This window comes from Chiloscyllium plagiosum, unplaced genomic scaffold (assembly GCF_037043375.1).
Source record: "Chiloscyllium plagiosum isolate Xiang-an unplaced genomic scaffold, Cpla_swu_hap1 HiC_scaffold_7, whole genome shotgun sequence".
Taxonomy (NCBI): Eukaryota; Metazoa; Chordata; class Chondrichthyes; order Orectolobiformes; family Hemiscylliidae; genus Chiloscyllium; species Chiloscyllium plagiosum.
Window position 1 is genome coordinate 104,991,778 of NW_028270145.1, and position 16,181 is coordinate 105,007,958.

Sequence of the window (16,181 nt, forward strand, 5' to 3'; positions counted from 1 at the left end):
AACTGAAGCACAATGTCCTCTCTTGTATATCCAATTCCTCTTTTCAATAAAGGATAATTTACCCTTTCCATTAGCTTTCTTGATTAAATACTGTACCAGCATGCTAGCTTTTAGCGACTCATGCACCAGAGTCCTTAAATCTCTTAGTTCTGCAATTGTTTGCTATTTAAATAATCCTCTTTTTATTCTTTCTATTAAAGTAAACAACTTCACACTTTCCCTTATTATTGTCCATTTGCCAGATTTTGCCCACTCCTTTACCCTATCTCTGTCCATTATCAATCTCCTTGATGGAGGGTAGATCTCCTTCACAACATACCTTCCTACACATCTTGGTGTCATCTGCCAATTCAGTCACCAAGTCTTTGCTCCCTTCATCTAAGTCACCAATTGTAAATGGTAAAACATTGGTGGCCCCAGCACAAACCCCTACATGAATGCACGAGTCAGATACTGCCAATTAAGCAAGTGCCCACTTATGAACTTATGGTCTTTGCTTCCTACTAACCAGCCAATCTTCTATCCATGCTGATATGTTATTCTCATTCTACGAGTTTTTATTTTCTATAATAATCTTTTGTTATGTCACTTTGCCTTCTAGAAATCAAAGTCCAGCATTTCTACAGGGTCTCAAAAATCCACAGCACATAAAATCATTTTAAGAACTCCAATTAATTGCTCAAACATAATTGCACTTTACAAAGTTCTGCCAGTGCATCCATTAAGTTTTTCAGCAGTCCTGCTCTCATTCAAACAGGTTCAGAGAATTTCAAACCTATTGGACAATTGCAGACACTGACATTCCTGCCTTCTCGGGCTCTGCACCTTCCCCATTCGCAGTCTTCTCCATGATCACTCAATAACCCAGAAGGCTTGATCCTAACTGATGTTATTGCCTGTTGTTACAATGAATCTACACAACATACATCCTCTCTGAAACATTGCTGTGTCTATTGTCCAGCCTCAAATTCATAAACTTTGAGCCAAAGCTATTCAAGTATTTCAAACACTTATTACAGATATGTTTGCCCTGATTGCAATGGAATTCAGGAGCTCCCACATGCTGGAGCCCTGACACATCACTTGATGAGCCCTTAATAAGTTTAATTGTTTGATTATCTCACAAACTTGATTGAGTTTTTTGAAGAAGTAACAAAGAGGACTGATGAGGGCAGAGCATTAGACGTGATCTATATGGACTTCAGTAAGGCGTTCAACAAGGTTCCCCATGGGAGACTGATCGGCAAGGTTAGATCTCATGGAATACAGGGAGAACTAGCCATTTGGATACAGAACTGGCTCAAAGGTAGAAGACAGAGGGTGGTGGTGGAGGGATGTTTTTCAGACTGGAGGCCTCTGATAAGCGGAGTGACACAAAGATCAGTGTTGAGTGCTCTACTTTTCATCATTTATATAAATGATTTGGATGTGAATATAGGAGGTAATGTTAGTAAGTTTGGAGGTGTCATGGACAGCGAAGAAGGTTACCTCAGATAACATAGGGAGCTTGATCAGATGGACCAATGGGATGAGGAGTGGCAGATGAGTTTAGTTTAGTTAAATGAGAAATGTTGCATTTTGGGAAAGCAAATCTTAGCAGTACTTATGCACTTAATGGTAAGGTCCTAGGGAGTGTTGCTGAACAAAGATACCTTGGAATGGAAGGTTCATAACTCTTGAAAGTGGAGTCGCAGGTAGATAGGATAGTGAAGAAGGCATTTGGTATGATTTCCTTTACTGGTCAGAGTATTGAGTACAAGAGTTGGGAGGTCATATTGCGGCTATACAGGACATTAGTTAGGCCACCTTTGGAATATTGTGTACAATTTTGGTCTACTTCCTATCGGAAGGTGTGTGAAACTTGAAAGGATTCAGAAAAGATTTACAAGGATGTTACCAAGGTTGGAGGATTTGAGCTATAGGGAGAGGTTGAATAGACTGGGGTTGTTTTCCCTGGAGTGTCGGAGGCTGAGGGGTGACTTTATAGAGGTTTATAAAATCGTGAGAGACACGGACAGGGTAAATAGACAAGGTCTTTTCCCTGCGGTAGGGGAGTCCAGAACTAGAGGGCATAGGTTTAGGGTGAGAGGGGAAAGATATAAAAGAGACTTAAGGGGCAACGCTTTTACACAGAAGGTGCTGCACATGTGGAATGAGCTGCCAGAGGAAGTGATAGAGGCTGGTACAATTAGAACATTTAAAAGGCATCTGGATGGGTATATGAATAAGCAGGTTTTGGAGGAATATGGGCCAGATTCTGGCATGTAGGATTAGATCGGATTGGGATATCTAGTCGGCACAGATGAGTTGGACCAAAGGGTCTGTTTCCGTGCTGTACATCTCTACGACTCTATGACTCTATGTTGCAGTTATAACATTAGCATCAACTTGATAATGTGGATTGCCCTTATATGTACTGTGAACAAAAAGCCGGACAAGTCCAATCTGGCCAATCACCAGCTCATCAGTCTATACTCAGTAAAGTAGTGGAAGGTCTCATCAACAGTGCTATCAAGCAGCACCTGCTTGGCAACAACCTTCTCAGTGGTATCCAGTTTGGGTTCCACCAAGACCACTCAGCTCCTGGCCACATTACAGCCTTGGTTCAAACATGGACAAAAGAGCTGAATTCTAGAGGGGAGGTTAGAGTGACAGTCCTTGACATCAAGGCTACATTCGACCAAGTCTGACATTAAGAAGCCCTCACTAAATTGGAACCAATGGGTAGCAGGGTGCAAACTCTCTACCGGATTGAGTCTTATCTGCCATATAGGAAGAAGTTCATTTTGTTGGAGGTTAGTTATCTCAGCTCCAGGACATCCCTACAGGAGTTCCTCAGGGTAGTGTCCTCGGCCCAAACACCTTCAACTGCTTCATCAGCAACCTTACCTCCACCATAACATAAGAAGTGGAGATGTTCAGCGATGATTGTACAATGTTCAGCGCCACTTGCGACTCCTTGGACACTGAATTAGTCCATGTTCAAATGCAACAAAATCCGGACAATATCCAAGCTTGGGCTGACAAGTGGCAAGGAACATTCATGCTTCACAACTGCCAGCCAATAACCATGTTCAATAAGAGACAATGTAACCACTATTCCATGATATTCAGTAGTGTTACAATCACTGAATCCCCTACCATCAACATCCCAGGGGTTACCATTGAAAAGAAACTCAACTGGACCTGCTAGACAAATACAGATGCTACAAGAGCAGGTCAGATGCTTAGAATACTACAGCACATATCTCAACTCCTGACTCTACAAGGCTATCCACCATTGACTAGACACAAACTGAAAAATGTGTTGCTAGAAAAGCGCAGCAGGTCAGGCAGCATCCAAGGAGTAGGAGAATTGACGTTTTGGGCATAAGCTCTTCTTCAGGAATCAGGAGGGTGTGCCAAGCAGGCTAAGATAAAAGGTAGGGAGGAGGGACTTAGGGGAGGGGCATTGGAATGCGATAGGTGGAAGGAGGTTAAGGTGGGGGTGATGTGCCGGAGAGGGCGTGGGGGCGGAGAGGTCGGGAAGAAGATTGCAGGTCAAGAGGACGGTGCTGAGTCCGAGGGTTGGGACTGAGATAAGGTGGAGGGAGGGGAAATGAGAAAGCTGGAGAAATCTACATTCATCCCTTGTGGTTGGAGGGTTCCTAGGCGGAAGATGAGGCGCTCTTCCTCCAGGCGTCATGTTGCTATGGTCTGCGATGGAGGAGGCCAAGGACCTGCATGTCCTTGGCGGAGTGGGTGGGGGAGTTAAAGTATTCAGCCATGGGGCAGTTGGGTTGGTTGGTGCGGGTGTCCCAGAGGTGTTCACTGAAACGTTCCGCAAGTAGGCGGCCTGTCTCCCCAATGTAGAGGAGGCCACATTGGGTGCAGCGGATGCAGTAAATGATGTGTGTGGAGGTGCAGGTGAATTTGTGACGGATACGGAAGGATCCCTTGGGGCCTTGGAGGGAAGTGAGGGGGGAGGTGTGGGCACAAGTTTTGCATTTCTTGCGATTGCAGGGGAAGGTGCTGGGAGTAGAGGTTGGTTTGGTGGGGGGTGTGGACCTGACGAGGGAATCGCGGAGAGAGTGGTCTTTCTGGAACGCTGATAGGGGAGGGGAGGACAAGACACAAGTCAGGAGCGTGATGGAATACTCCCCACTTGTCTGGATGAGTGCAACTCCAACAACACTCGAGAAGCTTGACACTATCCAGGACAAAGCAACCCACTTAATTGTTATTGTATCCACAAGCATCCACTCTCTCCATCAAAGATGTTCAGTAGTAGCAGTGTACGCTATCCACAAGATGCACTGCAAAAATTCACCAAAGGTCCTTAGACAGCACCTTCCAAACCCACAACCACTTCCATCCAGAAGGATGAGGGCAGCAGATACATGGCAACAACATCACCTGCAAGTTCCCCTCCAAGTCACCATTCTGACTTGGAAATATATCGCCGTTCCTTCACTATTATTGGGTCTAAATCCCGAAATTCCATCCCTAATGGTATCCCTAGAATATGGACTATAGCTGTTCAAGAAAGCAGCTCACTCCCACCTTCTCAGGGCAAAGATGGACAGGCAACGAATACTGGCGCAGCCAGCGACACTGACATCGCACAAATGGATATAAAAATTCACTTATTTATGTTGCCTTTTATATTTGTGTCATGGACCAGACCAAACTGCCTCAAAATGTATTTAGAAGATAACCAGGACCCCGGCTTTTTTCTTAATTTAAAAGGCAAGTGAAAGATGCTGTGTTCCAGATGCAATTTGATTGGCCAAATTACCAGGCTTGAAGAAAAATACTCTTTATTCTGATGCTCCACTTAAATTCCAAACAAAATAAGAATTTTTAAAATTAGCTTTATTATAACTCTATTGAAATATGAATAGATAATATTGATGGATAACTGCAACCGATTAGCTGTTCCAAGATCGTAATACATAAGCATCTCCTTGGCAAATAGATTGTCTCACATGCAATGTTTCTCCAGTCCAGGAGGATCGAACATCAAGACAAAATTGAGTGAGGCAGAACTCAAGCATCTTGCTGTGGCTGGGAGAGATGTCTTGCAGCTTCCAAACCCCAACATCTGCTGAAACCTATTGAAGTACACTCACTGTTGTAATTCAGGATGCTGAATAGTCAATGGGAGGTTCAGTAAATAGTAAGGAAATATTGACGAGGTGCTCTACTTTTAGTGTTGTTAGTTGAGAGGTAAATGTTAGCCAGAACACTTCATACAACACCCCACTTTTTCTTCCAATAAAGCTATGGGACCCTGACACTACCCATCTGAGCTGCTTTTATTGTTTAAAGAAAACAAAGGTATCACAAGGTGTTCAGACTAGACTCCCTACAGGGTGAAAACAGGCCCTTTGACCCAACACAGCCATGCCCACCCTCTGAAGAGTAACCCACCCAGACCCATTTCTCTCCAACATATGCATCTAAAACAATGGGCAATTTACCATGGCCAATTCACCTAACCTACACATCTTTGGACTGTGGGAGGAAACCAGAGCACCCAGAGGAAACCCACGAATATGCAAACTCCACACAGTCATCCAAGGCTGGAATTGAACCGGGGCCCCAGCGCAGTGAGGCAGTACTGCTAACTATCGAGCCACTGTGCCATCCTGACTTTATTATCCTGGAACAAGCCACTTGGCATCTCTGTCTCAATAGAGTCATAGAGATGTACAGCATGGAAACAGACCCTTCGGTCCAACCCGTCCATGCCGACCAGATATCCCAACCCAATGTAGTCCCAACTGTCAGCACCCGGCCCATATCCCTCCAAACCCTTCCTATTCATATACCCATCCAAATGCCTCTTATATGATGCGATTGTACCAGCCTCCACCACTTCCTCTGGTAGCTCATTCCATACACGTTACACTCTCTGTGTGGAAAAAGTTGCCCCTTAGGTCTCTTTTATATCTTTTCCCTCTTACCCTAAACCTATGCCCTCTAGTTCTGGACTCCCTGACCCCAGAGAAAAGACGTTGCCTATTTACCCTATCCATGCCCCTCATAATATTGTAAACCTCTATAAGGTCACCCCTCAGCCTCTGACGCTCCAGGGAAAACAGCCCGAGCCTGTTCAGCCTCTCCTTATAGCTTAAACCTCCAACATCCTTGTAAATCTTTTCTGAACCCTTTCAAGTTTCACAACATCTTTCTGATAGGAAGGAGACCAGAATTGCATGCAATATTCCAACAGTGGCCTAATCAATGTCCTGTACAGCCGCAACATGACCCCCCCACCCCAAGTCCTGTACTCAATACTTTGACCAATAAAGGAAAGCATACCAAATGCCTTCTTCACTATCCTATCTAGCTGTGACTCCATTTCAAGGAGCTATGAACCTGCACTCCAAGGTCTCTTTATTCAGCAACACTCCCTAGGACCTCACCATTAAGCGTATAAGTCCTGCTAAGATTTGCTTTCCCAAAATGCAGCACCTCGCATTTATCTGAATTAAACTCCATCTGCCACTTCTCAGCCCATTGACCCATCTGATCAAGATCCTATTGTAATCTGAGGTAACCCTCTTCGATGTCCACTACACCTCCAATTTTGGTGTCATCTGCAAACTTACGAACTGTACCTCTTATCCTTGCATCCAAATCGTTTATGTAAGTGACAAAAAGTAGTGAACCCAGCACCGATCCTTTTGGAACTCCACTGGTCACAGGCCTCCAGTCTGAAAAACAACCCTCCATCACCACCCTCTGTCTTCCACCTTTGAGCCAATTCTGTATCCAAATGGCTAGTTCTCCCTGTATTCCATGAGATCTAACCTTGCTAATCAGTCTCCCATGGGGAACCTTGTCGAATGCCTTACTGAAGTTCATATAGATCACATCTACCGTTCTGCCCTCATCAGTCCTCTTTTTACTTCTTCAAAAAACTCAATCAAGTTTGTGAGACATGATTTCCCACGCACAGAGCCATGTTGACTATCCCTAATCAGTCCTTGCCTTTCCAAATACATGTACATCCTGTCCCTCAGGATTCCCTCCTACAACTTGTCCACCACCGACGTCAGGCTCACTGGTCTATAATTCCCTGGCTTGTTCTTACCACACTTCTTAAACAGTGGCACCACGTTTGCCAACCTCCAGTCTTCTGGCACCTCACCTGTAACTATTGACCCGGGTTCAATTCCCGACGCAGGCGACTGACTGTGTGGAGTTTGCACGTTCTCCCCGTGTCTGCGTGGGTTTCCTCCGGGTGCTCCGGTTTCCTCCCACAGTCCAAAGATGTGCAGGGTCAGGTGAATTGGCCACGCTAAATTGCCCATAGTGTTAGGTTAAAGGGGTAAATGTAGGGGTAGGGGTATGGGTGGGTTGCGCTTCGGCGGGTCAGTGTGGACTTGTTGGGCCGAAGGGCCTGTTTCCACACTGTAAGTAATCTAATCTAATCTATTGATGATACAAATATCTCAGCAAGAGGCCCAGCAAACACTTCTCTAGCTTCCCACAGAGTTCTAGGGTACACCTGATCAGGTCCTGGGGATTTATCCACCTTTACCCATTTCATGACATCCGGCACTTCCTCCTCTGTAATCTGGACATTTTGCAAGATGTCACCATCTATTTCCTACAGTCTATATCTTTCATATCCTTTCCCACATTAAAAACTGATGCAAAATACTCATTTAGTATCTCCCCCATTTTCTGCGGCTTCACACAACGGCTGCCTTGCTGATCTTTGAGGGGCTCTACTCTCTCCCTAGTTACCCTTTTGTAAAAATTCTTTGGATTCTCCTTAACTCTATTTGCCAAAGTTATCTCATGTCTCCTTTTTGACCTCCTGATTTCCCTCTTAAGTATACTCCTTTATACTCTTGTAAGGATTCACTCGATCTATCCTGTCTATACCTGACATATGCTTCTTTCTTTTTCTTAACCAAACCCTCAATTTCTTTATTCATCCAGCATTCCCTATACCTACCAGTCTTTCTTTTCACCCGAACAGGAATATACTTTCTCTGGATTCTCATTATTTCATTTCTGAAGGCTTCCCATTTTCCAGCCGTCCCTTTACCTGCAAACACCTACCCCCAATCAGCTTTCAAAAGTTTTTGCCTAATACTGTCAAAATTGGCCTTTCTCCAATTTAGAACTTCAACTTTTAGATCTGGTCTATCCTTTTCCATCATTATTTTAAATCTAATAGAATTATGGTCGCTGGCCCCAAAGTGCTCCTCCACTGACACCTCAGTCACCTGCCTGCCTAATCTCCCAAGAGTAGGTCAGGTTTTGCACTCTCTAGTAGGTACATCCACATACTGAATCAGAAAATTGTCTTGTACACACTTAAGAAATTCCTCTCCATCTAAACCTTTAACACTATGGCAGTCCCAGTCGATGTTTGGAAAGTTAAAATCCCCTACCATAACCACCCTATTATTCTTACAGATAGCTGAGATCTCCTTACAAGTTTGTTTCTCAATTTGCCTCTGACTATTGGGGGGTCTATAATACAATCCCAATAATACATCCCTTTCTTATTTCTCAGTTCCACCCAAATAATTTCCCTGGATGTATTTCCGGGACTATCCTCCCTCAGCACAGCTGTAATGCTATCCCTTATCAAAAATACTACTCCCCCTCCTCTCTTGCCTCCCTTTCTATCCTTCCTGTCGCATTTGTATCCTGGAACATTAAGCTGGTGCTGGAGAAGGACAGCAGGTCAGGCAGCATCCAAGCCTGACCTGTTGTGCTTTTCCAGCACCACTCTAATCTAGCCTCTGGTTTCCAGCATCTGCAGTCCTTGTTTTTACCTTGTTTTTAAGCTGCCAGTCCTGCCCATCCCTGAGCCATGTTTCTGTAATTGCTATGATATCACATTCCCATGTTCCTAACCATGCCTCGAGTTCATCTGCCTTCCCTGTTAGGTCCCTTGCATTGAAATAAGTACAGGTTAATTTATTAGTCCTACCTTGCCACTGCCTGCCCTGACTGTTTGACTCGCTTCTGTTCTCAACTGTACCCGTCTCAGATTGCTCTCTTTCCTCACTATCTCCCTGGGTCCCACACCCCCATTTACTAATTTAAATCCTCCCGAGCAGCTCAAGCAAATTTCCCTGTCAGTATATTAGTCCCTTTCCAATTTAGGTGCAATCTGTCCTTCTTGTACAGGTCACTTCTACCCCAAAAGAGATTCCAATGATCCAAAAATGTGAATCCTTCTCCCATACACCAGCTCCTCAGCCATGCATTCATCTGCTCTATTCTATTCCTGCCCTCACTAGCTCTTGGCACTGGGAGTAATCCAGATATTACTACCCTTGAGGACCTCCTTTTTAAATTTCTGCCTAACTCTCTGTAATCTCCCTTCAGAATCTCAACCTTTTCCCTTCCTATGTCGTTGGTTCCAATGTGGACAATGACCTCTTGCTGGTCCCTCTCCCCTTGAGAACATTCTGCACCCTCTCTGAGACATCCTTGATCCTGGCACCAGGGAAGTAACACACCATTCTGATTTTTTGCTGCTAGCCACAGAAACGTCTGTCTATACCTCGGACTAGAGAGTCCCTTAACACTATTGATCTCTTGGAACCCGATGTACCCCTCATTGCATTAGAGTCAGTCTCAATACCAGAAACTTGGCTGCTCGTGCTACGTTCCCCTGAGAATCCATCACCCCTTAAACTTTCCAAAACAGCATACCTGCTTGAAATGTGTATAGCCACAAAAGACTCCTGCACTAGCTGCCTTCCTCTCTTACCTTTCCTGGAGTTAACCCATCTATGTGACTGTATCTGAGACTTTCCCCCCTTCCTATAACTGCCATCCATTATATACTGTTGCTGTTGCAAATTCCTCATTGCTTCTAACTGTCTCTCCAACTGATCCATTTGATCTGATAAGATTCGCATCCAACAGCATTTATGGCAGATATAATCTGCAGTAACCCTTAAACTCTCTTTAAATTCCCACATCTAACAAGAAGTACATATCACTCTATTAAAGGCCATTTTTGCTCCTTCACAATCTACAGACCCAGAAAATAACACTGTCTTATTCCTCTACAAACACTGCCCCAGGTAAAATTAATAGTTATGGCTTATATTTTAGGTTTAATCAAGAGACATATCTCCAAAAACATATAATCAAGAAAGAACCCACTCTACTCACTACTGCAGATTCTCTGTAGGCCACACTTAAAACAACAATTAACTTATCTGATTCTGTGTTGTGAACTTCCTCCAAGATCAGTTGTGAATTTCACTGTTTGTTATGTTTCCCAGATGAACTCCGATGCCTAGCAATTGATTGATTTTCTCACTCTCACTCTCACTCTCACTCTCACTCTCATTCTCATTCTCATTCTCACTCTCACTCTCACTCTCACTCTCACTCTCACTCTCACTCTCACTCTCACTCTCACTCTCTCTGCAATGACCTCACCATGTGATTCCTGTGTCTGCTCTTCTCCCTTTTAATACTGCTGTTGTTTTGACTATTTTTTCCAAAGTAGCAAAACAATGCAACAGCATATAAAACAGTAACTTCTGCTCCTGGAAATTGAGGAAATCACCTCCAGCATCTAAAATATCTTACAAAAGGAGCAGCTGTTACAGCCAGAAATTTTTCCTGTCCTCCATCTTGGATTACCCAGAATCCCAGTGCTGTCTTCATAAAAAAACAAGATAAAATACACATCTGAAAGCCATAGTGACACCACAATATGTTATTAACTTTACTTCTAATGTATACACTGTATTAAAATTTAAGAATAGCAAAGGACTTAAACTACTTAACAAAGACAGAATCACAGAAATATTTATGTGCAGAATGAGGCCATTTGGCCCATTATGTCTGCACTGGTTCTTCTGTCTCATGCCAATCTTTTCTCTTTTCCCCATTACCCTGCTGGGGCTAAAGGGTTTGAGTTATAAGGACAGGCTGGATAAGCTGGGACGTTTTCCCTGGAATGTCGGAGGCTGGGGGGGGTGGCCTTATGCAGATTTATAAAATCACGAAGGGCATAGATAAGCCGAATAGTCAAGGTTTTTTTTCCAAGGATAGGGGAGTCCAAAACTAGAGGGTTTTGGTGAAACGGGAAAGGTTTTAAGAGGGACCCGTGGGTTAAAGTTTTCACACAGTGGGTGGTATGTGTATGGAATGTGCTGCCAGAGGAATTGATGGAGGCGGGTGCAATTACAACATTTGAAAGACATTTGGACAGGGACATGTATAGAAAAGGTTTAGAGGGATACGGGCAAAACTTAGGCAAATGGGACAGGTCAGCATGGAGGAGTTGGACCGAAGGGTCTGCTTCTGTGCTGTATCATTTCAAGACAGGGTAGCATAGTGGCCCAGTGGTTAGCACTGCTGCCTCACAGTACTAGGGACCTGGGTTCATTCCCAGACTTGGGCCAATGTCTGTGTGGAGTTTCGACATTCTCCCTGTGTCTGCATGGGTGCTCCAGTTTCCTCCCACAATCCAAACATGTGCAGATCAGGTGAGTTGGCCATACTAAATTGCCCCTAGTGTTAGGTGCATTCGTCGGGAGTAAATGTAGGGGAATGGATTTGGGTGGGATTCTCTTTGAAGGGTCGGTGTGGACTTGTTGGGCCAAATAGCCTGTTTCCACACTGTAGGGAATCTAATCTTAAAATAAAACTACAATTTCACCAAAATGATCAGCATCACGAATCATTGAACCCACCAGGCCGATCTTTGCCTGAGTTACCCTATTTCCCTTCTTTTTCTTTAATCTTCTGTTTCTTCAACTGTTAATCAAATTCCTTCTCAGATGCTGTTGCTTTGGTTACCTCTTGCTTTAATGCACTATATAATGTAATAAGCCTGTGTGTGCAAACAAAAGCTAGCCCTTAAAAAATCCTACTGCGTTATTGGAAGAAAAAGTGGGGAGTTGTACAAAGTGTTCTGGTTAATATTTATCTCTCAAAAAACAACACTAAAAGTAGACCACTTTGTCAATATTTCATTACTACTTGCTGAACTTCCCATTGACTATTCAGTGTCCTGAATTACAATAGTGACTACATTTCAATGGTATTTTATTGGCTGTAAAGCATTTGTCATGTCCTGACGTTTTAAACAGTGCCACCGAAATTCAAGTCTTTCCATTTGTTTCAATTGAACTTTTCTCTGACATTTTCTATTTTTGATGTTCTTTGTACCACGGACCTCACTGCCTTCCCACTATTTCCAAACCATTCAAGCTCCCTGTGAGAGAAAGAAATAGGTACTTGAATCAATCCTGATTTTGAAAATCAATTTTATGATCGTATCTGTCAATCCCAAGGCTGTAAGGAGCTTGGCTTTTCATGGTTTCTGTATGCTTGGTCATTCAGCAGACTTTCAAAAAATGTTTTCACCCAGTGAGTAGTTAATGTTTGGAATGCGCTGCCTGGAAACGTGTTGGAGCCAGGTTCAATTGAGGCATTCAAGAGGGTATAGGATGGTTTATTTTGATAGTAATGGTGTGCAGAAATATGGGGAATAGGCAGGAAATTGTTACTAGATAATAGAGCCTTATTGGGCGAAAATGGCACTGTAATAATTCTGTGACTCTGTGATTCTTACTGGACCAAAAGATGTCTAGATTAGAGTGGTGCTGGAAAAGCACAGCAGTTCAGGCAGCATCCGAAGAGCAGTAAAATCGACGTTTCGGGCAGAAGCCCTTCATCAGGAATAGAGGCAGAGAGCCTGAAGGGTGGAGAGATAAATGAGAGGAGGGTGGGGGTGGGGAGAAAGTAGCATTGAGTACAATAAGTGAGTGGGTGAGGGGATGAAGGTAATAGGTTGGGGGTGGGGGGTGGTGGTGGAGTGGATACGTTGAAAAGAAGATAGGCAATTAGGACAACTCATGGGGACAGTGCTGAACTGACCGAAAGATGCCAAATCCCCATCAAGAACAACGTTGCGATTTTGAGGTTAGTGCAGAAGTGAATCATAGCATCATGTATTTCAATCGAGGTTCTTTGACCTATCACGTTTGTATTGCCAAACATATACTGCTACCTACATTAGTTACATTTTCACACATTGCCTTGAATCTTATGACATTTCAAATGATCATTCAAGTACTCTTTAAAGATTGTGCAGTTACTCACCTCAACTACCTTCCCAGCTAGGAGAAAGTGAGGTCTGCAGATGCTGGAGATCAAAGTTGAAACTTTATTGCTGGAACAGCACAGCAGGTCAGGCAGCATCCAGGGAACAGGAGATTCGACGTTTCGGGCACAGGCCCTTCTTCAGGAATTCCTGAAGAAGGGCCTGTGCCCGAAACGTCGAATCTCCTGTTCCCTGGTTGCTGCCTGACCTGCTGTGCTGTTCCAGCAATAAAGTTTCAACTACCTTCCCAGCTAATGCATTCCAGACCCCCACCAACCTTCTGGGTGAAAAATATTTCCTTCAAATCCTCTCTAAACTCTTGCCTTTCACTTTACATTAAGCCCCCTTGTAATTGACCCTTTGACTAAGGGGAATAGCTGGTTTCTCTTCACTCTGCGCATGCCCCTCATAATCTTATACACCTCTCAATTTAAAATCTCTTCCAACCTCTCCAGTCAGGCAGAAGATGCAAGAGCTTAAACACACAAACCAACAGGTTCAAGACCAGCTTCTTCTCTGCTGTTATTACAGTACTGAGTGGACCTCTCAAGTTTCAATTCTAATGTTGATCTTGTTTTTGTACTCCTTCTGTGAAGCTGTAACTCTGTATGCTTCGCTCTGTTCAATCACTCTATGTCCTTGTATGTTATGATCTGCTGTACTGCATGCAAAACATAACATTTCACTGTATGCATAATCCAATCAAATCAAATCAAAACTCTACATGGTCCTTCCTCAGCCTTCACTGTTCCAAAGAAAACAACCTGAGCTTATCCAGCCTCTCTTCATCACTGAATTGCTCCATCCCAGACAATATCCTGGTGAATCTCCTCTGCACCCTCTCCAGAGCAATCACATTCTTAAATAATTAGATGGTTACTCTGGCTGCAGTTCAAGTCGAAAGGCATTTTGAATTCTCATTTGCTTTATTTTCACACTGAACCCACGGAAATGACAAACAGGCTTTAAAGCTCAGTTTATGTGCGGGGAAGTTCTATAACTGTTTTATTGTCTTCATAACTTTAAAATACAACAGCCCCATTTTTCTCCAGGTGGAATAAAACCGCCTTGAATTCACAAAGTTATCAGCATACTCCATATCAAGGATTATGTTCCAAACTTCAGCGCAGCAGTGGATTTGAAATTCTGAATTTACATCTGAATCCTAACACCCTGCCGTCACCTTGAACACCGACAATCAAGCACACCACTCAAGCATAATTTATCTTGGAGAAACACTGTCTAATTGAAAAGCAATCAAATGGAACTCCCGAAACATAACAAGAAGTTAGCACTGAAAAATTAAGCCTTTTTGTTTCTTTCATCCAAAATATATGTTAATCCTTCCTGTAGGTTCTACCCCATCAAATGGTCAAGTGGGCAAGTCACAAGCTATTAGCAACCTGCCACTATCTGATCACTAATAGGTAATTAGCAACTAATTGAGGTGCCTTCCTTCTAATTTTGCTGCCACTTTGGATTCAAAATTGGCTTAGTGACAGAAAGCAAAGGGTAATGGTTAATGTTATTTTTGTGATTGGAGGGTAGATATTCAGTGGTGCAGTCAGGAAATAGTATTTAGCTCATTGTTCTTTTTCATATAACTTAATAACCTACTTGCCTAGCTAAAAATAAGCGCAGTTTCAATGGCTTGTAGAGGACTTGCCAGATCCTTGAAAATGTCATAAAGGGCAAAGAACAGAATAAGACCACAAGATGTAGAACCCAAAGTAGTCCATCTGGTCCATTGAGTCTGCTCCACTATTCAATCAGATACAGTTGATATACCAATTCTTAACTCCACTTTCCGCCCTTACCCCATAACCCTTAAATCCCTTCATGATTAAATGTCTGTCTACCTCAGCCTTGGATATACTTAATAACTCAGCCTCAAAAGCTGGCCCTTCACAACAGCAGTAAGAAATGGGTAATGAATGTCTCTCATCATATGAAAGAATACATTTTTAAAAAGACTTTAGGAGGATTTAGACTGAAATGGGCACAGAATTGGTGACGAAAATTGTTATAGGGAAATGTTACCATGCAATTTGGAGCAGAGAACAAGGTAACATACTGTAAATTAAATAGCACAATTTTAAACTGATTGCTAGAACAGAGACCTGGGGATTACCTTAGGGAAATGTATGACAGGCCAGGGATGGGATTGCTACTCAAAAGCACACATCATTATTGGTTTTTGCAATAGAGCCATAGAGTAATACAGCACAAAAACAGACCCTTCGGTCCAACTAGTCCATGCCAACCAGAATCCCAAACTAAACTAGTCCCACCTGCCAATGTTTGGTCCATATCCCTCCGAAAATTTCTTATTCAACAACTTATCCAAATGTCTTTTAAAAGTTATAACTGTACCTGCATCCACCACTTCCTCCGAAGGTTTATTCCACACGCAAACCACTTTTTTCTGTAAAAAAGTTGCCATGCATGTCTTTTTAAAAATTTTCTCTATTCATCTTAAAAATATGCCTCCTAGAATGAAATCTCCCAACCTTAGGGGGGAAAGAAAACCCTTGCCATTCACCTTATCTATGACCCATATGATTTTATAAACATTTATGAGGTCACCCTTCAATCCCAATTTGTGGGCAGCACGGTGGCACAGTGGTTAGCACTGCTGCCTCACAGCGCCAGAGACCCGGGTTCAATTCCCGACTCAGGCGACTGACTGTGTGGAGTTTGCACGTTCTCCCCGTGTCTGCGTGGGTTTCCTCCGGGTGCTCCGGTTTCCTCCCACAGTCCAAAGATGTGCTGGTTAGATGAATTGGCCATGCTAAATTGCCCTTAGTGTTAGGTAATAAGGGGTAAATGTAGGGGTATGGGTGGGTTGCGCTTCGGCGTGTCGGTGTGGACTTGCTGGGCTGAAGGGCCTGTTTCCACACTGTAAGTAATCTAATCTCCTGCACTCCAGTGAAAAAGATCCCAGTCTTTCCAGCCTCTCCTTATGACTCAAACCCTCCATTCCTGGCAGCATCCTGATAAATCTTTTCTGAACTCTCTCTAGTTTAATAATAACCTTCCAATAGTAGGGCAACCAGAACTGCACATGATACTCCAGAACGATACC